Genomic DNA, 7,074 nt, shown 5'->3' on the forward strand with positions numbered 1-7,074 from the left:
GTCCCCTTGGGCTAAGGTTTGATCTATCTCGTTTTTAGATATGGATAAGATCTGGCATGAAACTTTGGAATCAGATTCTGGAAGTTGCAGCCGTCAGATCAATATGAAATTTTGATATGTTGTAGCTCTGGAAAAGAGCTTTCTAACGAATGTAATTTTAGGAAGGATGGAGGTATCTCAAGATATTGTCAAATTAGTAGACAAACATCAGGGAGACCAACTATGGATCCGTGGATGGTGGCATGAGATCCTAGGTGATGATGGATGGTAGGCCAGCGGTAATGGGGTGGCACCGGACGTGGATGATGAAAGGGTTAGGGAAAGGGTAGATAGATTTGAAGAGGGGGGGGGGAGTGGGGGGGAAGGAAGTGGGTCGCCCTTAAGAGACTACGGTGAGTCACCAGTCAAGCGAGGCTAGAAGCGGCGAAGCCGTTGAATGAGGGAACGAGAGAGAAGAAGAAGAAGAATAGGGCAAAACTCAATTCATTCAATAATACATTCTTGGTTGCCATCCACACCTTAAGAGGCTAACCCTAGAAACAATGGATTTTCGCCAACCGCATTCGAACGAGGTCGAATGCGTTCGAATGTAGAAAAAGCGTTCTCTGTCGATGGGAACCTAATGCAGGCGTTCGAACGTGCCCAATCGCGTTCAAACGCACATTTTACGTTCTCTATTTTCCTAATGCAAGCGTTCGCAAGCGCATTTGAACGCACCCACCCACGTTCGAACATGACCTACACAAAACTTATTTTTCTCTAAAATAAAGACTAAAACAATTAAGAAAAGACACTCATAAAATGTATCCATCCTCAAGACAACATCGGTGAAGTCCGAATTGTTTCATATTCACAATTCTACCTTAAATTTCCACGTAACTTTTAACTAAGGTTATCATCTAGAAAATCATGTCCTTTTGCCAAATCACCACCACCATCACGTTTGCCCAATTCTATCACCAAATCATATTTTACGAGCTACCGTTTTTGATCCACCATAAACTCCAAATTTAACGTTTTTGATCCAGCATTCCTTGTCATACTTTCACACATGGCAAACACAAGATCCGTGGCTACAAGAAGGCGGGAAGAAGAGATCGAGATGCATGGTTGCAACCAAGGGCAAATGTGATAAGCTCTGATATAAATTTGATAGGCTCTGATACCAATTTGATAAGATCTGGAACCAAAAGAATGGCTACAGAACAATTCCTTAAGATCTAAATTTATTGCAGAAAGCAGTCCACGCAATCGTGGAAAAATATTTGTTAGATATTCTTCGGTAGTCAAAAAATTATGAAACCAATTGGGTTCGATTCATAATTTCCTAATATATAACTTTTGTATTTACGTTATTCATAGATTTGAACTGTAGCAGGGACAAAAATACGGAATAACGTGAATGATGGTGGTGGTGACGAGTGGAGTGGATGTTAGGGTTATAGATTAGTATGGAGATGAGGGTGGATTGTGAAAGTGATTAAAGGAAGTAGATGAGGGGAATGAAGTGGTCGAGATCCCAAAGAAAAGGGGTGACTCGACAGACGAGGGAGATTAGAAACGATGAGAAACCTTGCTAACGGTAGAGGTGGAAGGATGGTGAAGAGAGAGGATGGAGGAGTCTAGAGAGAATATAGAAGGAAAGAAATCAAGAATCCAATAGCATTATGAAGTTGGTTGCCATCCACATATTTATAGAGGCTAGCCAACAAGTCCTAAAACAATATGAAATCCTAATTCTAGAGGATTTCCGTTGATCGCGTTCGAACGCACTCAAAAAGCCCCTTCTCTAGATTTGCGAACGCGACACAGGCGTTCACAAGTCGTTTGAACGCGGGCGTTCACAAACACGTTCACAAACGTAGGCGTTCAAAGGCGTTCACAAGGGCGTTCGAACACGACTCCACTTGCGTTCGAACACGACGTACAGAAATTTTATTTTAATAAAAATAAATATCTAAGCAATAAGAAAAGATCCTAACTAAGTGTATCAGCCTACCACGCTTCCCCCACCTTGCCCTCAAAGTGACAAGTCAGGGAAATGCTCCAAGATATCAGTCTCCAACTCCCATGTCGCCTCATCAGATGGCTTGCCAAGCCACTCAACTAGAATCTCCATCTCTAATCTGGTACAATGTCATAGCATCTAGCAAGTACTCGAACTGGCTCTATGATCTCTATCTCCTCTAATAGCTCCAGTAGAACCGATCCAACAATCTCATGATCTCCAATGTGCTTTCTCAACAATGAAACATGAAAGACAGGATGCACTCTCGACCTCTTCGGCAGCTCCAAACGATATGCAACCGGACCAATAAGTTACAACACCCGAAACGGACCAAAGTAACGATATTCTAACTTTTGGTTTCGCATTGGATGTAAAGTGACCTGTCGATACGGTTGCACCCTCACAAATACTCAACTGCCGATGTCAAACTCCTGCTCCCTATAGCTACGATCATAAACTTACTTCATGCGGTTTTGAGCAAATTTAAGATGAGCACGCAACCTCCTCAATGTGGTGTCTCTATCCATCAATGCTAAGTCCACCTCCGTCCTATCTGCCGATGCCACTAGATCATAAGCGAGTAACGTCGGAGCCGTGCGTCCATACACCACCTCAAATGGAGTCATGCTAATGCTGCTATGGTAGGCGGTGTTATAAGACCACGCCGCCCATGGTAAAAACTCTAACCATTGTCTCGGCATCTCCCTAACAAAGCACCTCAAATACTGCTCAATGCCTCGATTAACCACCTCAGTTTGGACGTCCGTCTGTGGATGGTAGGCCAAACTGAAGTTTAATCGAGTCCCCTACAATCTAAAAAACTTAGTCCAAAAGTTACTCATAAATACACAATCACGATCCGAGACAATCATGTGTGGCATGCCATGTAATCGAGCAATATCTCTAATAAAATTTTCAGCCACCATCTTAGCTGAAAACGAATGTAAGAATACCGAAAAGTCTACATATTTGCTCAATCTGTCAACCACCACAAAGATAACAGAATAACCATGTACCAACGGAAGACCCTCTATGAAGTCCATAGAAATATTCTCCCAAACACGGTTCGATATAGGTAAAGGTTGTAGTAATCCGGCCAGTTTCAAAGTGGTTACTTTAGTCTTTTGACAGACTTCGCAAGCACAAGACAAAATTCCTCACATCCCGTCTCAATCCTGGCCACGTGCAACTCTGAGATATCCTCCTATAAGTCCTCAAAACACCCTCATGACTAGCCTTTAGAGTTTGGTGAAAGTGCTCCAATAATTTCTGTTGCAATTTGTCATTTGTGGGCACTCGAATGCATCCACGGTCCAGCAGCAAACCACCTCGATTCTCCAACTCAGGATGGATGTGGCAAATGTGGCAAACCACCTTACAGTCACGATGGATATTGCCAGGCTGCCCACACTCGTAGCATAAACGTGGGTTAGGGCAATCTCGAAGATGATGGCCATATTTGCCACATCCGAAGCAAGGATGACCTTGACTTGGCGGTCCTCTAGGAAATCCGCTTCCTGTACCATGCCGATATACTAATGGAACCTTTAGAGGATATTCTGTTGATTGCCACACCAGTAGGGGAGACAGTTGTTATTGATTCTGCTTATAAATCCTACACAATTAGCTTTGGGGATAAGGAGTTCAAAGTAGATCTTTTGCCACTAAAGCTGACAAATTTTGATGTTATCTTGGGGATGGATTGGTTAGCTGCATATCATGCCAACATTGATTGTTATAGAAAGGAAATTATGATGAACTTAGCTGATGGGGCAGAATATAGAATTAAGGGCAATAAATCTAGCAACCCTATGGAGATAATCTCCGCATGTGAAGCTTACAGATTATTAAAGAAAGGATGCACAGGTGTTTTAGCTAGCCTGTCAGGGGATACTGATAAAAAGATCAAATTAGAAGATGTCCGAGTTGTTAGAGAGTTCCCTGATGTTTTTCTAGATGATCTCCCCGAATTACCCCCGGATAGGGAAGTAAACTTTTCAATAGATTTAGCTCCTGATACTTTACCTATTTCTAAAGCTCCCTATAGAATGGCACCAATAGAATTGAAGGAACTTAAGGTACAGTTAGAGGAACTACTACAGAAAGGCTTTATAAGACCTAGTGTCTCATCTTGGGGAGCGCCTGTTCTTTTTGTTAAGAAGAAGGATGGAACTCTCAGGCTGTGTATAGATTATAGACAACTGAACCAAGTGACAATAAAGAATAAATATCCTCTACCTCGCATTTATGATTTGTTTGACCAGTTCAGGGGAGCTAGAGTATTCTCTAAAATTTACCATTAGTTAAAAGTCTGTGAGGAGGATATTTCTAAAACTGCCTTTCGTACTAGGTATGGACATTATGATTTTTTGGTCATGCCATTTGGACTGACCAATGCCCCAGCTGTCTTCATAGATCTGATGAATAGAGTTTTCCAACCTTATTTGGACCAGTTTGTAATAGTTTTCATTGATGATATACTAATATATTCAGCTAGTGAGGAAGAACATGAGTATCACTTGAGGTTAGTTCTCCAGATCTTGAGAGAAAAGAAGTTATTTGCCAAAATTTCATAATGTGAATTCTGGCTAGATCAGGTGGTCTTCCTAGGACATATAGTATCACAGGAAGGGATCAGCGTGGATCAGTCCAAAATAGATGTTGTATTGAAATGGAGTCAACCAACTAATATCACGGAAGTGCGTAGTTTTCTTGGTCTGGCTGGGTATTATAGAAGGTTTGTAGAAGGATATGCAAAGATAGCTATGCCTCTTACCAGGTTAACTCGGAAGAATCAAAGGTTTGAGTGGAATGAAGAGTGTGAAAATAGTTTTCAAGAATTAAAAAGAAGATTGACTTGTGCACCAATTCTGATTATTCCTTCCAGCGGAATAGGATTTCAAGTGTATTATGATGCCTCACGCAAAGGACTAGGTTGTGTTTTAATGCAGAATGGTAATGTAGTGGCTTATACATCTAGGCAGTTAAAAGATTATGAACAAAATTATCCTACTCATGATTTGGAGTTGGCTGCTGTAGTGTTTGCTTTAAAGATTTGGTGACACTATCTATATGGGGAAAAATGTGAAATTTTTACAGATCATAAAAGTCTTAAATATTTGTTTACTCAGAAAGAACTTAATTTGCGGCAAAGGAGATGGATGGAATTAGTGAAGGATTATGATTGTATCATAAATTATCATCCAGGTAAAAAAAATGTTGTTGCAGATGCCTTAAGTAGGAAGTCAGCTGGGAGTCTAGCATTTCTAATTACCCAACAAACTATGATACTTAAGGATTTGCAAAGGCTAGAAGTTCCAATTGTGGCCAAAGGTGGTGGAGTTGGTTTACTTGCACAATTTACTGTCAAACCTACATTGATAGATAGAATTAGAGCATCTCAAAAGACTAATATTAAGACTATGCAAATTGTGAAACAAGTACAGAATTCCAGTAAACCAGATTTCTCTATAGACTCGACCGGGATACTGCGTTTCAGAGGCAGATTATATGTTCCTAATTGTGAAGGACTTATAAATGAAATTTTAAATGAAGCTCATACTTCTGCTTATGCTATGCACCCCGGGGGAACAAAAATGTACCATGAGTTGAAGAAGAAATTCTGGTGGGAAGGAATGAAAAGAAATATTGGGGAATTTGTGGCTAAGTGTTTGACTTGTCAGCAAGTCAAGATTGAACATCAAAGGCCTGCAGGCGTATTACAACCTTTGCAGATTCTTGAATGGAAATGGGAACATATTAATATGAATTTTGTGACAGGATTACCAAAGACACAGAAAGGGAAGAATGCAATTTGGGTGATTATTGATAGACTAACCAAATCAGCACACTTTTTACCAGTTAGTACTACTGATTCAATGGAAAAGTTAGCTATCTTGTTTAGAGATGAAATTTTTGCTCACCATGGAATTCCTGTTAGTATCACTTCAGATAGAGATCCTCATTTTGTGTCCAGATTTTGGAAGCAATTTCATCAGTCTTTTGGAACAAAATTGCAGTTTAGTACAGCTTATCATCCTCAGACAGATGGTCAATCTGAGTGTACTATTCAATCATTAGAGGATATGTTGAGAGCATGTGTAATTGATTTTGGATTGGGTTGGGACAAATATTTACCCTTGATAGAGTTTGCTTATAATAACAGCTATCATGCTAGTATTGGTATGCCTCCCTATGAAGCATTATATGGCAGGAAATGTAGATCACCAATCGATTGGGAAGAAGTTGGAGAAAAGAAGGTTGAAAACTCAATACTAGTGCAAGCTACAGTTGAGAAGATAAAGATAATTAGAGAACATATGAAGGTGGCACAAAGTAGACAGAAAAGTTATGCTGATAATAAGAGGCGTGATTTGGAGTTTCAGGTTGGAGATAAGGTATTCTTAAGAGTATCACCTTGGAAGGGTGTGTTTCACTTTGGAAAGAAAGGAAAGTTAAGTCCTAGGTATATAGGACCTTATGAGATTCTTGGACGAGTGGGGCCTGTAGCTTATAGAATAGCTTTACCCCCTGATTTAGCACAATTAATATGTTCCATATGTCAATACTAAGGAAATATATATTAGATCCTTCGCATGTGATTCATTATGAACCAGTTCAGCTGCAGCAAAATTTATCATATGAAGAGCAGCTTGTGAAAGTCCTTCCTAGAAGAGATAAAGTACTAAGAATAAAAGTTATACCTTTAGTAAAAATTATGTGGAGGAACCATGCTATAGAAGAGGCTTCTTGGGAACGTGAAGATGAGATACGATCCAAATATCCAGAATTGTTTAGAGGTATGTAAATTTCGAGGTCGAAATTTTTATAAGAGGAGAAGGAAAATGTAATAACCCAAGGTTAAAAATAAAAATTAAAAAAAAAGAAAAAAAAGAAGAAGATTTCATGCACTACATGGCACGACAGCTCGTGCCATGCAGTGGCAGCGAAGATGGGCGCCACACGCCCCAAGCACTGGCCCGGCCAACCTGGCCAAGCCAGCTGGCACGATGGGACCCCGCCGCCGCAGCCTCCCTCCCCACCGCCTCTCCCTTTTCTTCCTCTCT

This window comes from Typha angustifolia, chromosome 11 (genome assembly GCF_048772165.1).
Source record: "Typha angustifolia cultivar Huaian chromosome 11, ASM4877216v1, whole genome shotgun sequence".
NCBI lineage: Eukaryota > Viridiplantae > Streptophyta > Magnoliopsida > Poales > Typhaceae > Typha > Typha angustifolia.